General features: G+C 44.6%; 1 protein-coding gene and 1 non-coding gene across 7 annotated transcripts in view; both read right to left on the bottom strand.

The window, feature by feature from the left end:
- Nucleotides 1–18,281, bottom strand: part of BLNK (B cell linker) — a 105,866-nt gene that overhangs the window by 83,428 nt on the left and 4,157 nt on the right. The gene's annotated exons all lie outside the window — the stretch shown is intronic.
- On the bottom strand, nucleotides 3,831–3,934 carry LOC123784010 (U6 spliceosomal RNA). The gene has a single exon (XR_006777359.1). It is a non-coding gene; the product is annotated as a U6 spliceosomal RNA (small nuclear RNA).

The raw sequence follows: 18,281 nt of genomic DNA, 5'->3' as shown, positions 1-18,281 counted from the left end.
TTAAATAAGTTATATTTAAAACAGAGGTAATAGATATTCAAAACTCATCTCTTTCTGGCTATTTTAATACATTTTGCTGATAGCTATGCTCTTGAGATTACTCACCCCTGTGGTATCTATCTCTAAGGTGAGAAGACAACATAGCAGTCTGCCACCGTACATCTCTTCCCAACTCCATGTTCAGTGACACTGTTGGGGCTTGAAAGCAGCCATGGCCAAAGTATTTACACCACAGGAGTTGGCAGACGCTACAAATCAGGGCTATTTGGGCTTTTGTTTGAAAGCTAATTATTAAACATTCACCAACACATCATCACTTTGGCTGCTCGAGCCTCAGGTTCAAGTACAATGGGATGGTGACACCACCCTCAAAAGTGCAAGGTCCACTCCAAGTGGAATATTTTGGCTACATCTGCATTCTTAGAGCCAACACCAGGGAGAAAGTGGTACCCATTCTCCATCTTGGAGCTGGGTCAGAGGTCCACCCATGACCCCCACATGAAAGTCAGGGGCTGTCGTCGGAAGAAGGGAGAAGGGCTACCAGTGAACCCTCCAAATATAGCCACCATAGCTTGTAAAGCAGTAGCTTACACTTAGTATCTCTGTCCCCAACCCACCTCAAGGTCTTCTTCTTCCATTCATCATGGACAAGAGACAAGTGGTTCTGGACTAATGAAGCTCTTGGTAAGTGGGGAGAGATGAGTAGGTTCTGATCTGAGACCTCTTCCCCAGAGTCTCCAATCTTCCCCTGTGGTGGATGATGTCCCCACTAACTTCCCCAGTCTCATTTTTTACTGTTCATGGTTTGCTTCCAATATAGACAAAGGAGACATACATTCTTGTGTAGGTTCCTGAGATTTTTAAAAATGAATTTAAATTATTTTTTCTTTAAAGGGTTCCTAATCAAATGGGGGAGACATACAGACAAATAATTATGAATGATGTGAAGTGTGCTTTCACAGATATCTATCTATCTATCTATCTATCTATCTATCTATCTATCTATCTATCTATCTATCCACACTGCACTGAGAGCTAGTGTGGAGTTAGGAAAATGGGGACAGCTCCCCAGAGAAGAGGACCTGTGGGCTGGAGCCTTCCATACAAAATAGGAAGCTTGTGAAGAGGAGCACAGAGGGACTTTCTCTTCCAAGGGAACAACATGAGCTCTGGCACCACAAGGTCACCCAGCTTCATTTGCCCTTTTCCCAAAACTCCAGATACCTCAAGAAAATTTCCCCTTCTCTCTTGCTCTCCTTTCTGTTCTGAGCCAAAAGTAGAGCTCACATATGGGAGTGACACCCTTGCACGGGGGAGGAAGAGCACCCGGGCTTTAAAGTGGATCTACAAAGAGTCTGGGCCACTGACTTGCCCTCCAGGCTCCTCGGAAGCCTCCAGCTGCCTCTACCACCTCCTTACAGGAAACCCGTTCCTCTTCCAGGGAAGCACAAAGGAAACAAGCTTTACTTCTTTAGCTTTTCTCTTTGGCTCAACTACTGTATCTCCACAGCAGACATTTCTGCAACAGTCTTTCGAGCCTGGGGACCAAAGCCCCATTAATAGCTTTGCTTCTATGGGAAAAAGTGCTTTCAAGTTCCAAACAACCAACTTACAATAAATGATTGAACTCAATGAGCTTCCTGTGATGTTTTGCACACTTCAGTGCGAAAGGCTGGTAAGTGTGTGTGTGTCTGAACATTTCTAAATATGGGGGCCAGGTGCTACATTTTCAGACCAACCAAGTGTGACATTTTTTCCCTCTTAAAGCAACAGAATCATCTCTTGGGCTAACACATATCCATTTAAGGGAAAACTTGGTGAAAGAAATGGCTGGGACCAAAAATATAATATAGCAATGCTGAGAATTTAGGAAGAGAGGTATGTGTTTGCAGAGTATAAGAAAAAAGACTAACTTATTTTTTAACTTTATTATTACAGGTTCAGGCAAAACAGCAAGGCATCTGCAAACATGGAGAGAGAGGTGTCAAAGCCACGAACAGCTGTTTTACTTTGAGTCTAGAGATCGCCAAGATGAGGTTGCTAGCCCACTGCAAAGCAAGTCCAGACACACCAAAATTTCTAAACCACACAGTGAAGAGAGCACACAGTCTGTCTCCCTGAGAAGTCAAAAGCATCAGATAATGCATGCATCAGAGAGGGGGGACCACGCAAATTGCTTTTTTGCATTGAAAGAAGACTCTTGGGCTCAATACTTGATTCATTTCACTCTCCCACCCTTGCTTCCGCTCTTTGCTACACCCTTGACCTTCTCTGTTCAGCCTCTTTATTTTTCTCTCACTTCCTCTAAGTAGAGGGGATGATGTGGTTGAAATTAATGCTCCTGAACTGAAGACGTTATTCCAACCATGTCTTTTTTTTTTCTTTCACAACCATTTATTTACTGCTGTTTATTCAAGAGTCATACCTTTGTCTATACACCGGCATGATGAAGCATTTTCTCCCTATAAACATTGCCGTGTAAATTTCTATATCCCTGAATGGTAGGCATTTTTAAAAAAATTAACATATGCTGTGTTATTAGTTTCAGAGGCAGAATTTAGTGATTCATCAGTTGTATATAACACCCAGTGCTCATACCATCAAGTGTCCTCCTTAATGCCCATCACCAAGTTACCCCATCCCCCACCCACCTCTCCTCCAGCAACCCTCAGCTTGTTCCCTATACTTAAGAGTCTTTAATGATTTGCCTCCCTCTCTGTTTTTATTTTATTTTATTCTTCCTTCCCTTCCCCTATGTTCATCTGCTTTGTTTCTTAAATTCCACATATGAGTGAAATCTTACGGTATTTGTCTTTCTCTGACTGACTTATTTTGCTAAGCATAATACCCTCTAGTCGATCCACATCGTTGCAAATAGCAAGATTTCATTCTTTTTGATGGTTGAGTAATATTCCATTGTATATATATATACCACATTTTCTTTATTCATTCATCTGTCGATGGACATCTGGGCTCTTTCTATAGTCTGACTATTGTGGGCATTGCTGCCATAAACTTTGGGATGCATGTGTCCCTTGGAATCACTATGTTTGTATCCTTTGGTTATATATCTAGTAGTGCAATTGCTGGTCATAAGGTAGTCATATTTTTAACTTTTTGAAGAAACTCCATACTGTTTTCCAGAGTGGCTTCACCATTTTGCATTCCCACCAACAGTGTAAGAAGGTTCCCCTTTCTCTGAATGGTAGGCATTTAAAAAAAAAAATACTGGTAATTACCAAATTAAAAATTAAAAAAAAAAACTTACTTGCCCTTCTGAACAAAGTCCAGTACTTCCTAGTGAGCAGGACTGACTATATATTTTGTGGGATCCAGTGCAAAATGAAAATGTGAGCCTCCTTGTTCAAAAATTATTCCGAATTTCAAGATAGTGACAGCAGAACATTGAGCCAAGCAGAGGGCTCTTCTGAGGGTGGGGCTCTAGGTGACTACACAGCCACATACATGCCTGTGGCGCTGGCCCTGCTGGAGGGTTTTCATGAATGAGTGTGCACATGCACAGACATGGGCACGGTTCCCTAGGCTGGTACAGAATTAGCCAGAAATCCACAGGGAAAATGTAATCGTGTGACCTCACAAAAAAGTGCAGACATGCTGTGGTGGTTTCCAGTCCACTCCCGAGAATTCACTTATTTACAATGACTGACACAGAGAAAATACTGTGATTCGTTACAGCACCTGGGCCAACAGATGAGTGAGGTATTCTGGGTGATCTGTTCTCACATTTATAGAACGTAACAAAATACACTTAAAATGTGCTAAACACGGAAGGAATTTTGTCCTTGGGGACTTGCAGCATTTGTGTTCTCAAAAATATGGAACACTACGAATCTGCGAGTCATCCTTGTGCAGGGGCCATGCTACTCTTCTCTGTATCGTTCGGTCTCAGTATATGTGCTGCCTAAGCGAGCGCATGGAAGGAACGTTGAAGTCACCCTTCCCCCGGGGCTGGAAGCATCTGTAATAAGGTATGTGGAAGAGCTCTGTGGGCTGGGAACCACGGGTCCGCCTTTGCCACCGCGTCACCGTAACTGATCAACACAAGGGCGGGTGAAGCCAGGCTTACAGCTGAGTGCATTCTGAAGAACAGGTTTCTCTGGTTGCAACAACTTCAATCACAGTCACATTTTTCTTCATTAAGTGCCCTACACCTGCTACCCAAATGGTAGTTTCATCCTATCCTGGCTCTTCTGCTCCTGGTCTCATGGACTACAACCCCCCCCAACCCCTACCCAGTCCCCATCCAGTGTTCCCACCCCCTGTCCTCCTGGGCAATCTCTCTTCCCCTTGTGATAATGGAGTCACTGTCCCATGTCCTTTCTTGCAAACTTGTCAGGGTAGCAGTGGCATCTTCCTCTGCCCAGACTTCTGCTGGCTTCAAAGTGGGGAGGGGCATTTGTCCCCAGGAGCAGGGAAGGGTCATTGCTGGGACTCCAGGCACACCTGTCTCCAGCAGGACTGGTTGCAGACAATGCAGATTGCATTCTCTGGGGGCAAACACAGCCACCATCATATATTTACACTTTTTCCTCAATTGCCTACTCCAATCTTCAACCTAGTCTCACGTGAGCATGAGGCTTGCATTTATGAGTGTCGCTGCTCCAGAGATGAGGAAGTTGGGGACACTAGGAAGACAAGGGACTCTGACCCAACCCTGTACTACCTGACACTCAGCCTTTATTCTGTACCACCCACAAAACTTTGCTGCAAATTAAATGATAAAGCAGCAAGTTTTAACATTTTCTAGGGAATAATTATATTTACAAGATTGCAAATAAACTCCTTCACTCTCCCTCTGGTTTTCCCTCCCTCCACCAAGTCCCCCCCCCCCCCCACCAGCTCCCAGGCTGATTCACCTCCTTCTCCTTCAAAAACCAATGGATGATCTAACTTCCTAGTCTTCTCTTCCTTCCTCTACTCAGATGCTGTCAGAAAACAGACTAATAAGCACAAAAGTGACAGACCCACAGCACTCACCAGCAAGGAGAAAGAAGCTAACCATCTCCAAAGAAGTTGGAAGGATTTCCAGAAAGTTAATAAATTTAAAAATCTAGAATTGTGTTGCCTAAATTAACCGGCAATGCTGTACCAACTTGTAAAACTTCAAATAACAAATGTGCCCGCAGACCATTGTAGTTTGTAAAGCTCTTTCACATATATTAATGCACTTGAATTCACAATATAGTATGACATGGATGTTATTACTAGACCCATTTTACGAGGAGAAAACTGAGGCACAGAGCAGTTAAGTGACTGGCCCACAATTACTCAACAGGAGAAGTGAAGTCAGGTTTTCTGACCTGGGAGTCTGTGTTCTTTCTACTCTCCCACACAGCTGGTTGTTGAACTACATTTTCAGAACAATGCACTTGTATTTCTTCATTTTTCCAAATGACGAGAGTCACAATTCAGAAAGAGTACAAGCCTAGTCTAAAGTCTTGCAGCTTGGATATCCTCCTGCTGCCAAATTTAGAAGTCTCTGACCTTCTTTCAAAACTTAAGTAGATTTCAAATCAGTGGAGAAAATATGGATTATTTAATAAAAGAATCTAGGACAACTAGGAAGCTACTTGGGGGAAAGAAACTTAGATCCAATACTCCACTTTGTACACAAAAATAAATTCCAAGCAGATTAAAGATGTAACCATGAAAATAAAACCATAAAAAAAAAAAAAACCCAAAGGAGAACATGAAGGGCCTTCCAAGTCTAACACAAAATGTAGAAGCTATGATAGAGAAGATCAATATATTGGCTACATAAAAAAAATCCGTATGTTTAAAAAGCACCACCATTAACCAAATAAAAAGTCAGAGGACAAATATGGGCAAGTATTTGCAACCTACATGCAGGAAAAGGCTAATTTTGTAATACATAACTGAACCCCAGAAATCCATAAGAAAAACACAACACACCCAGTGGAAAAATGGCCACCAGATATAAACGGATGGTTGGCAGAATTAGACAGAGACCTTAAAGAGATGGAAAATTTCACGAGCTCACTCATATTAAGGCAATGCAAATAAAAACTCCACTAAAATACCTTTTCCCGCAAGTCCGATGGCAAAGATCCCAAAGTCTGATAATACACTGGGTGTTAAGAGGATGAGGAAATGGGTCCATTCCCACCTCTCTGTTGTATAATCTAAGTGTAAATTAGTACATCCTCAAGGGAGAGCAATTTGCAGATGGGCAAGATCTATAAAAATGTAAATGCACATATGGAGGATTTCAGCCAATTACCTGTCACCAAGGGTGGATGGTGAACCTCGACTTGGCTCCAAACCCCTGCTGTCTCTCAGCACCAGAGCTGGAGGAGTCCAAGGCCAGAGCCGCCCCTGCCTATGTGCTAAACAGAAATTCAGTGAGTACCTGTGAGTACAAGCAACACTTAACTTTCATGGGAAACTGGAAGACATTGTATAATATGCATGTTTTATGTATGAGGAGACTGTGGCTCAGCGAAGTTAAGTTTTTTGCCCAAGGCCACACAGCTGCTAAGTGGCAAAGCCAGGCTCAAAGCCAGCAGCCCCCTCTTTCCCTACAGAACCACTGTCTCCAGCACCTTCCTCTGCGCCTTTATGATGCCATCCACAATCCCAAAAGCTCCGTAAAAGGAGTGACCCATGTGACGTGATGCTGATCCTTAAAATTTGTTGATCCAATGAATGAATGGGGTAATCCTGCGCTGGCCTTGGCAGATAAAGAAGATGCTGCCCTTTCTCTGCACAGAGGAAAAGAATTACAAAGCAGGAAATGAAGGAGTGTGTTTCAGGAAAATACAAATATTCAGTCCATAACAATAGGCAACAAACAAAAGCAAAACCAAAACCCTACTTGCTTGCTTGCTACATGCGTGCACTGCTACATAACTATTTGTTCTCTGCTGAGAACTTTGGTTCAGATCCCTGGCTACGCAGAGCAAGTACCTGAGTTTTTAAAACATCAGGGACCAAGCTCCATCGCAGGCAAAGGGCGGCGGAATCTCAGAGGCTGGTTGTAGGGCTGAGCAGCCTTGGTTTTCCCAAGCACCACGGTTACCCTCCTGCACTGCCAAAGTTGAGAAACCAGGGACGCATACGAAACATTTTTTTAAGTAAAGTAATTTATTCACAACCAAATGCTCCAGACTTTCTTCAACAGGAACTTTGCTTAATTTTTACCCAGAGACCTGCTAAGATAGAAAATACTGACACCAAGTGGAAACAACTAGAACTTCCAGGCATGGGCCTGGGAAATGAAGCCCGGAGGTGTCTGGTCAGCTCACTGAACAGCTGGGGGAGCTCCCAGCAAATTGGCTTGCGCACAGCACCAAGGACAGGTTTCATTTTGCAGCATTTCACATACGTGTGTCAGGATTTGCCTCCAAGAAGCTAGACTACCTTCTCTGACGCCAGAACGCCAGACCAAGCCAGGGGCTGCCCATTGCTGGCCTGGTCTCGTAGGATCTTGTTCACCCTGCCTTGCCTTAGCTTGTCTTATAGTGTGCAGATGTGTATCTACACAGGGGCACATGCAAGAGGGTTTATAAGCCCATGTGTCAGGACACAATATCACTTACCTTGTGTGTACAGAGAAAATGTGAGCTTTGTTACTTTGTCTATAGAAGAGCTGATTTTCTTTCTTCTTGCCGGAATGTGGGAAAAGAACTAAAATTTAGTCCCATCTGGCCATTTCAGTCCAATTTAAATTGTCCCATTAAGTAACTCTCTTTTCACTTGGATAACTCCAGAAAATGTACTACTCCCAAGATGGCGCCTGGGTATATGGGAGAAGCATGTGGCCATGTGCCCTTGTGGCATCAGGGAGCACTATCTCACGTGATGCTGACAAAATGGAGCTATGACTCAAAGGATGACAATGCTTTCTCCCAAAGTCCTGCTTGATGCCGCCTGGTAAGTGCTGGATGGAGCAAGTTTGAGTTGTAAGGAATTTGAGGAAAACATTAAAAGTAATGACTTCACAACAGATATTGTTGGTGAGGATGCAGAGAAAAGGGAATCCTCTTACACTGTTGGTGGGAATGCAAGCTGGTACAGCCACTCTGGAAAAACAGTATGGAGGTTCCTCAAAAAGTTAAAAATAGAACTACCTTATGACCTAGCAATTGTACTACTAGGTGTTTATCCAAAGGATACAAACATAGTGATTCCAAGGGGCACCTGCACCCGTTGGTGCAATGTCCACCCTATAGCAGCAGTGTCCACAATAACCAAACTATGGAAAGAGCCCAGATGTCCATCGACAGACGAATGGATAAAGAAGATGTGGTATATATATATACAATGCAATACTACTCAGCCATTAAAAAATGAAATCTTGCCATTTGCAACGACATGGATGGAACTAGAGGGTATTATGCTAAGTGGAATAAGTCAGTCAGAGAAAGAAAATTATCATATGCTCTCACTGATATGTGGGATTTAAGAAACAAAACAGAGGATCATAGGGAAAGAGAGGAAAAAGTAAAACAGATGAAATCAGAGAGGGAGACAAACCATAAGAGACTCTTAATCATAGGAAACAAACAGGGTTGCTGGAGGGGAGGGGAGGTGGAGGGATGCGGTAACTGGGTGATGGACATTGGGGAGGGCACTTGATGGAATGAGCACTGGGTGTTCTATGCAACAGATGAATCACAGACCTGTACCTTTGAAACCATTATATGTTAATTAAAAAAAAGAAAAACAAAAGGTAGTGATTTCATTTAGCAAATCCTAATATCAAAGGGGAGTAAGAAAGGAGTCTGTGTCTCCATATCATTTTAGGTTCCTACGAAGGAGGGCAAAGTAGAGTTAGCGACGGCAGCCATCCGCAGTGAAGTTCTAAACCAGCAGCTGCACCAGCCTTGGCGGCACAGGAGGCTCACTGTGGCGCTTGGTAAAAACCACAGATGCTCAGCCTCACCACCACCTTCTGAGATTCAGCCTCCATGTGCCTGGGATGGACCAGGTCCCTGATAACTTAAAAACTCAGATAGGTCGGGGCGCCTGGGTAGCGCAGTCGGTCAAGTGTTGGACTCTTGGTTTTGGTTCAGGTCATGATCTCAGGGTTGTGAGGTCGAGCCCTGCCTTGGGCTCTGCACTCAGTGCCGACTCTGCCTCCTTCTGCACCCCCCCCTCTAAATTAGTAAGTAAATCTTTAAAAAAAGAAAAGCAATAAAACCTCAGGTAGTTCTACCCTGTAGCCAGGGATGTGAACCAAAGTTCTCAGTAGAGAACAAATATGTAGCAATGTTTGCATGTAACAAGTAAACGGTGGTTTTTTTTGGGTTTTACTTCTGGTTTTTACCCACTGTTGTGGACTGAATGTTTGTGTCTCCCCAAAATTCACATGCTGAAGCCCTAATCCCCACTGTGGTGGTATTTGGAGGTTAGGCCTTTAGAAGGCCATTAGGTCATGTAGATGGAGCCCTCATGAAGGGGATTGGTGCCCTTATAAGAAGACACTAGAGACAAGATCGCAAGACAATTACCATATGGTTTCACTTATATGTGGACATTAAGAGAAGGGAAGGAAACATGAAGGGGGGAAATCAGAGGGGGAGATGAACCATGAGAGACTATGGACTCTGGGAAACAAACTGAGGGTTTCAGTGGGGGATGGGTTAGCCCCGTGATGGGTATTAAGGAGGGCACGTATTGCATGGAGCACTGGGTGTTATACGCAAACAATGAGTCATGGAACACTACATCACAAACTAATGATGTACTGTATGGTGACTAACATAACATGATAAAAATTTTTTATTAAAAAGAGAGAGATGAGATCTCTCTGCCATGTGAGAAGGTGGCCATCTGCAACCCAGGATGTGGGTTTTCACCAGGAACTGTACTGGCCAGCACCTTGATCTCGGACTTTCTAGCTAGCCTCCAGAACTGTGAGAAACTAATTTCTGTTTTTTAAGCTGCCCAGCCTATGGTATTTTTACTATAAGCAGCCCAAATTCACTAAGACACTCACCGCGCCCCCGTATCCCAGGAGACTCTAACATCTAGAATTTAGTGAGTTTTCCTCTCAGAGCTGCAGGGCTTTTCTTGGATTTTTTCTGAAACTCTCCCTGTTCTCTCCCCATGTCCTCCTCCCAAACTGTCTGAAGCAAACTCCAACTGTGGTTCTCTGGGCTGGACCCTCTTCTGCCTTTTTTTTTTTTAAGATTTTATTTATGTGACAGAGAGACAGCCAGTGAGAGAGGGAACACAGCAGGGGGAGTGGGAGAGGAAGAAGCAGGCTCCCAGCGGAGGAGCCCGATGTGGGGCTCGATCAGGGAACGCGGGGATCACGCCCTGAGCCGAAGGCAGACTGCTTTAACGACTGCGCTACCCAGGCGCCCCGCCTCTTCTGCCTTTTTAAATGGAGCTCAGACAGAGGTTTATTTCCTCTGAGACTAAGTAACCTGCCACTTGAGAAAACTTTTGAAAGGAACCGGGTTCTTTTACAACACAATAGCATCAAGTTTATACAAGTTAAAACACTTTGGTCAAATATAATCACGTCATTGAGCAAATAACTAGAAGCTAAACTGTAGTCTCCGTAATATCAAAACATTGAATATAAAATTTCGCTATTTTTAGAAAGTAAACAATTGCTCACAAACCTTCATGAAAAAAGATTAATACGGCAGAAGTGAGTGCCTGCTCCCCTCCCCCTAAATTATTCTCTTTGAGAAACCCACATTCGGTATAAATTTCTCAAAGTTGTTGCATCCAGAACTGAGTTTCATACCCTATTCACCAATGTGAGATTGTTTCTACTGAGCCTGAGCGGTTGAACCCCTTTTTCCTCCCAGGTGGTGATAAAAGACTTTCACTTCCTGGCAGGGAATAAAAGGGTTTTAGCTGCACCCCCAGCAAAACCAGCTTTAGAGAATTGGTTTGGCACAAACACATGTGGGCCGGAGTTGTTCTCCTCTGTGTACCAGTTCTCACTGGCCTCTCTGGATGGAAGCAGAGAGCTTCCTAAGCCTATCATTAGGGAGGGTCACCTTTATACAAGGACGAGTTCTACGCTCCCTAGGGTATACAAAGAGGTCAAGGGTGGTCTCCTGATCTTCAAGAAGGTTACAACCTCAGTAGGAAGACAAGCACAGCTTGTCTTGAAGAAAGGTAGGTAGAAGACAATCAAAATAGGTTAGGTGTCAAAGGTGCGTTCTTAGGACGAGTTTGTGGGAAGCTGATCCTGAAATAGGATTTGTGTGCAGGAAGCCTGTCGGGGGTGCCTGTGGGATCAATGTCTGTTGGGGGTAAAGGAAGAGACCCAAGTAGAGGGAAGAGTTGTTCCACAGTGTAGACACAACCCAGGCCTCAGCTGATCCCACAGAATGCTCTGGAGCTGGGGTTGGGGCAGGGGGGCGACTTCAGAGTTGTCACCCCTTGAAACAAGATGATCTGGCCTTCATAACCCACCCCCCCTCGCCCCCGCCCAGCCACCAGTAACTGGATGTGGCTGTCTCCCCAGGGAGGGGAGGGTTCTGCCCTTAGGCCAGGTGGCTCCCTTTGGCAGTGAGCCATCAGTTCGAAGCACTCCCTGCAGGGGAGGAAACATGTGACTCAATCCTGAAAGGGGGCTGTAGGCAGCACAGCAAGCAGCCAGGGCAGGGACATCTGCGAGTGACCATGGTAATGTTTACAGCAGGAGGATGCAACAGTCCATTCCTAAGGGACAAGGAGCATCCAGGAATTTGAAGCATATTACTAACATCAGCCTCCGCTTCTCCTCTCCTCTGACGTAAGACCATCTCAAACCCCTAGAGTTACAAACACCGCTACAGCATAGAATTGGCCCCATAAATTCTGGTAAAGAATAACTGAACTCTTCAACTGACTCTTTTCAAACATAAAGTCCAAACACATTTCAAATTTGGTTTAATTCTACCCATTTACAGTTTTGGTTGTGATCCTATTGTCCTCCAATTCACTGTCTAAATTACTCCGGATCCTTTGTTTTCAAAGTTGTTCCTTCCTGATTTGCCTCCTCCTGTCCCATTTACCCCGTCTCTAGCCCCATTGCTATTAGTTTCTTTCAGGCCTTTGCCCAAATATCACCTCCTCAGTGAGGCCTTCTGATGCTCCTAGGTAAAATTGCCATCCCAACCCCTCCTTCCCCATCCATTCGATTTTTTCCATAGCGCTTACCACCATCTAGCCTACTCTAGTTCATTGTTAATTATATGTACTGTCTGTTTCTCTTTAATAGAAGTAAATTCCATGAGAGCAGGGATAGTCTGGTTTATTCATTCTGTTTTCTTATTGAGTAGAAGAGTTCCTGGAACAGAGTAGCCAGACAATAAATACTGGTGAATGAATGAATGAATGAGTGGCCCCAGTTTCGACTTTCATCAGCTCTCTACCTGCTGGAGTCAGAGCTCTGGGTCCCACATGCCTGAGGAGCCCCTCTCGGGTGCTCTACAACTCCCTGCTGGCCTGACTTGCTCCTGCCACTGTCCTGCTCAGAAGCCCTCCCAGCTTCCTGGTGCCAAGTCAGGCGTTCAGCGCTCTCAGAGACCTGGCACATCCCTCCAACCCGGGAACGGTGGGCTCCGTCCTCTGTATGCATCATTCCTGCGCCTCCCCTTCCCCTCTTCCTCAAATTCTGCCAGTGGGGGGGATTGTAAGAGGGGCAGCTTGAATGTCCTCCAGGTACTCTAAAGAGCGAGCATGAGGATGGCTGTTGAAGCCCTTCATGAAGGCTGACACAGACGACGGTGATTGCTACCCCATGATCATAATGTGATGATAGCATGAAACCTCTCAATGACATTAGAGGTGTCCCGAAGGTAGGAGCTAAAGAATCAAAGCTCATCTAGTGACTCAGGTCACTTGGCATGGTGGAGCCAGCGCCCGCTGACAAAAGCCAAAGGCTAAATGTTCTGGAACTTTGCGGCTGGCTAAGATTCATCCTGGCCGCCTATCTGCGCCCTGCCTCCCCCTCCCTGGTGCTTATTGCTGGTGTGTCATGCAGAGGGGACAGAGATGTTATCAGTTACCTCAGAAACACCATCAAGTGACAAGGAGACAACTCAAAGGATCTGGGGAAGAGGTGAAGGAGCAGTCTGGGGAGTGTGGGCTTATAGTTCTACTTTAGGCATTTTGAGTAAGACCCGTAAGAAGAACCTAAATGGGCCTGGCACTCAAGAGAGAGGAATGGGCTGGAGATAAAGGCCTGGAAATCATCCGGGGACTGGCAGTACTGGTGGACTTCTCGCCAGGTGTCCAGGGGCCATTACCGACCCCGGTTACCCCGTCCAGTGGCCAACGGCGCAGCCATCGGCTCCTGTGGCTCTCCTTTCAGGCTCGGTTCAGGCTTCCTTCGGCTACCCCAGTTCAGTCGTCCATTGCCTTGTGCCTAGATTATCCCCATGTCTACAAATTTCTTCCCTTCCATTCATCCATTCATTACTGCCTGATTCCTTTTCCTAAGGCACCATTTTGTCACATTCTGCCTTTGGTCAAACAGCTGCCAATTCTTTGCCAATAAAATCCCAACTCTCTTTTCAAACTCTCCATTGAGGCAAGTACTCGTACTTTCTTCCCTCCACGCCAGATACCCATGCTTTCAGTCACCACCTTGTGCACAGCTGGGATTTAATTAATATCTTTGAGTAAATACTAGAACAAATATGCTGCCATTTCCATCAACTTCCTTGTTCTTTCCATCCTTTCTCACCATGTGGACAAAGGTGAAGCCCCAAGTCATCACTGAAATATAGAGTTTTCTTGTATTTATTAGCATGAAGGACCCATAGCTACGGATTGCTCCTCAGTGGCAAGAAGCACATTTTCTAAGATTTTTGTCATTCAAGAAACTCAAAACAAGTTTTCCCAAGGAGGCACTTCGAAGCTCCAGAAAACATTTGCTGCCAAGAACCAAGCGCAGCCGTTGAGGGAGCAGAGGAAACTGGTGCTCGGTAAAAAACCAAACCAAAACAAAAGGCTGCCGCCCATTTGGGGATGGCAGAGTTCCCAGATCTACAGCTGAAATGAGTAGATGATACAAGATATTTGATATATAAAAGAGAATCAAACTACCGGAAGCAGAAGTTTTCTCTCGCAAACTGACTTCTTCTAAAGCACAACAACAGAGCAACGGGACTGCTAGGGATAAAAATAATGTTGTTGATGAGAAGAGGCCCACTTCTCTGCCAAACCAGGGTAAACCTGCCACCCTTTCCCTTCTTTCCTGCCTCATATGCTCACACTCATAAAGGTGTCTAGAATGATCATAAGGACACCAAGTATTATCCAAAATGGAAGAACAAGTCAACGGTAAGCTAAGAACGGCAGCGATTGCACAGGGGTGTGACAATGGCAGTCAACGAACAGGTGTGTTTCCTTCGGGCAGCCTGACACTGCTTGCCCGAGCCATGTGCACTGGCCATGTCCGCCAGCACCTGGGAGAGGCAGGGTGAAGGCAAGAGTAGAATAGGGACAAGCCTCCCAGTGGGCCAGGCGGGTATGTTTATGTTCTCTTATTCCTCACTTACAGTGCGATGAAGTTGGCACCACAATTGCCATTTTACAAATCAGAGGCTGAGAATCCCATGGGTTACGTGACTTGCTCCACATCACATACCTGGTGAGTGGCAGGTGGTTACCAGGACCCCAGGCTTCATGCGTATGCGGTTGTCAACACTTGTTGTATTCAACAAGATGCTGCAAGTGTTCTAGAGAACAGACAAACAAAAATACAAGCGAATTGGGAATACAATGGGCCAAACAAAATTTAAAAGGTTTCTTGACTGCAAGTTTTTCTCAAAAACTTTAACGTTCTAAAACAAATTGTATAAAATTTGTCTGGCTTTCCTAAACTTAAGTCACTACCGAACTTTTTGTTTTGCCTGGAACACTTCACAAGACTAGTGTTCCTCGGAACCCATGTTGGGAATTATGGCAGGCACTCCTTTAGTCTCTTTGAGATCTGAGTCTGTTTTTGAGTGGGCCTGACACCACTAGTGGAAGAGTCTAGGGACATCAAAAGGCCAGTGGGAAGTATTCTGAGAAAATACCTCTCAAGTGTATGGGGACCGAGGAGAAGGACAGGGAGGGACAGAGGAGGGAAGGGGAACAAGAAGGCTAGGCTGTTATAGGAACAGTGAATACTTCCGAGGACTTTTCGCATGCCAGTACTCTTTGAAGTGCTTATTTAGTCCTCCTAACCACCTGTAAGGTAGAAATCATTATAATCCTCCATTGCACAGATGAGGGAATTGAGGCACAAAGAGGTTTGGTAACTTGCCCAAGGTCACACAGCTCATAAATGTCTGGGTGTTGAATTCAGGTAGTCTGGCTCCTTTACAACTGTATTATACTTGTTCATACTAAAGAGACATTTAGCTGGGAATGGGTAGAGTAGAGAAGGGTGGTCATGGCAGAAGAGTCATATCATAGTTACCCAAACAGCATAGAAGTTTAATAATAATATCAACTTATGTTTGGTTTCTACCTTCTACTTTAACTGGTGTCTACTATACAAGTTACTGTGTTACATAATGGGGATTCCGGTGTGAATACAACCTACATGAGTCCTGCACCAACAGGATTTATGGTCCAGTAGGAGGTACACGCAGGGGATTAGAGCAGTGCCATACAGACTGACACATGCTCTTGTGGGAAGGAGGCATGGAAGACTGTGCAAGCAGGGAGGGCACCTGACCCAAATTTACGATAGACTTTGACACTTGATAAAGGACTTCCCCCTCTATATACTGCTTGAAAGGAGGAACAGTTGGTATGGAGGTATTTTGGAGAGATCAGATCTTCTTGTCCCCAGGACCACACCAACAGCTTGGAATTCTAGGAAGGTACTAGAATGGCCTGACTACTGGACAGTGTGGTCCTTCTCTTGAGCTTCTCCTCCAGGAAGTGCAGGGTTCTGGTCCTCCCTAATTTCTGTCATGGCTTTAGTGTAGATGCAGTAATATCCCGTTGACTAGGCGTCTCCAGAACCATCAATGAGCACTTAGCTTGATCCTGGGCATGGCAGGAACAGGAATGTTCCCCCCAAATCCACATTCCCAGTGCTCCCCTGCGTTTCCAAGCCCTGATGTATTTAGGGGGAACCATGTGACTAGTTCTGACCAATGGGTTATGACCAGCAGTCATGTGTATCATTTTTGAGACAAAGCATTTAATTGCTGATGCGAGATCCCCCCAGTGCCCTCTTCTCTGCCACAGTGATCAAGACAACCTCATTATCCAGGCAGGTACAAAACTGTGAAGCCTCCATCAGCCTGAGTCTTGAGTGAAGAAGAGCCCTCTACCAAAAAGTAGCACGAGAGAAAATAAACTTCTGTTGTGCTAAACCACCAAGATTTGGGGCTGATTGACCCATATACAGGACCAAGGGTGTGCTCAACACCTGGTGCAAATAGCTCCAGAAAATGGTGGTTCAGTAAGAGGAAATTAATTAATTCCTGCCATTAGCAGCAGTGCCAATGAGAGTAACAAGAACAATTGACCTTTGTACAGTGGTTCATGATTTTCCAGGCACTTTTACAAGGATGATTCAGTTTAATCCCTGAAATAACAATAAGACTTTGGTATACTCAGATCCATTTCAAGGTGAAGCTTAGGGGTTTCACACTTCCCTTCCCCAAGCTATGACAATGGCTTCAGCTCTCATAATTGTCATCCTAGCACAGGTAACATGATACCACTGAAAATGACCCTCAGAGGCCGGAAAGAGGACCTAGAAGCCACAGATTCCCTCCCCAGAGTCAACTTCAGTAAGTTATATAAACCAGGCAGAATTACACAGCCCCTTCCATTCCTCGGTGAGATAGGACTTTCACACAAAATATGAAAGTGTTTGTCGCTCAGACCTGTGTTGTAATTATCAGAAAACATGCTCATTGCTACCCAGCTTACTCTGAGCAACCTCGCTACCTTGGAATCACAGCTTTCACTAAAGCCACATGGGTCACCTCAAGGTAACTTTTGTAAGTCCTTTGTTTTTGTGGTGGAAAATATGATTCATGTTTATTATGGAAAATTTGTAAAATACAGAAAAGCACAAAGACAAAAATAGAAATTATGCATAAATTGACAACCAGCGATATCTACTATTATATCAGGCTTGCCATATATTTTTCTAGTCTACTCTGTCAAAATTGATGCCATACGGTGACTACTATTTTGTACACTGATTTTACAATTATTAGATGGCGAACATTTACTCATGTTTTAAAGTATTTTCTTATGAAAAAAAGAAAAAAATAAAGTATTTTCTCATGATGTGATTTTAGTGGTTGCATGGTGTTCTATCATACTTTATCAACCCCCCCCACTGTGATTGGACATTCATGTTGTTTTAAGTTTTCTCTGCAAAAGGCTGCAATGAACATCTTAGTGCATTCATATTTATCTGTCTCTCTTTCCTAAAAAAAATGGAAACGCTGGTTCAGGGATTTGGATGTCTTAAAGATTTTTTTGTCAGAGCTCCTTTTAGAAAGAGTATGTTCCAGAAGTGTAGGTGAGCCATCATTTCCTATGCCTCACTTTCACTGGACAGTGTATCAGTCAGGGTCCAGTTAGAAGAAAGGAAAACAAGCCAGGTATTTCAACAGAAAGAATTTGATATAAGGGATTGGTCTGACAGGCATGGGAAGACTGAAAAGCAAAAAAACACTGAGATAAGTCAGAGAGTAACTACAGAAAGCATGGCTCACCCCTAGGGCTATGGGGACAAAGGGGCCCGAGCTGGGATTGCTGGAACCTCGCATGTGGAGCAGGGAGTCTCCATGGAGCTGCAACACAGATCTCTGAGGAGGGGGCGCTGTGCTGTACTTCATAGGAAGACTCCAACCCCTGAAAAGGACATGTGCCTGGCTGGTGTTGGTATCTCTGAAGGGCATGATGAAGCTATGACTGCTTCTGCCACAAAAAAAAAAAAAAAAAAAAAAGTTCTGAGTGACTCAGTCAGTTAAGTGACGGATTCAATTTCAGCTCAGGTCATGATCTCATGGGTTGTGGGATCAAGCCCCGTGTCAGACTCCCTGTTCAGTGGGGAGTCTGTTTCTCCCTCTGACCCTCCCCCTGCTTGCGTGTGTGTGCTTTCTCTCTCTCAAAATAAATAAATAAAATCTTTTTAAAAAATGCTGCATAATGGAACCACCTGCTGCAGCCAGAGTGAAAAACCATCACTGAGAAGACTGTGAGTGTATCAGCAAGCAAACCCAAAGGATCGTGACCTTGGCCTCTGTCCAGCTTTGCAGTGTCCCTCTAGTGCCCCCTACTGGTAGAGCCTGGCATGGAGCCAGCTGACG

The sequence above is a fragment of the Ursus americanus genome, chromosome 6 (assembly GCF_024610735.1).
Source record: "Ursus americanus isolate L20-20 chromosome 6, mUrsAme1.1.p, whole genome shotgun sequence".
Classification (NCBI taxonomy): Eukaryota; Metazoa; Chordata; class Mammalia; order Carnivora; family Ursidae; genus Ursus; species Ursus americanus.
Note: the sequence above shows the minus strand (reverse complement) of the source record. Positions and strands in the feature narration are given on the sequence as shown.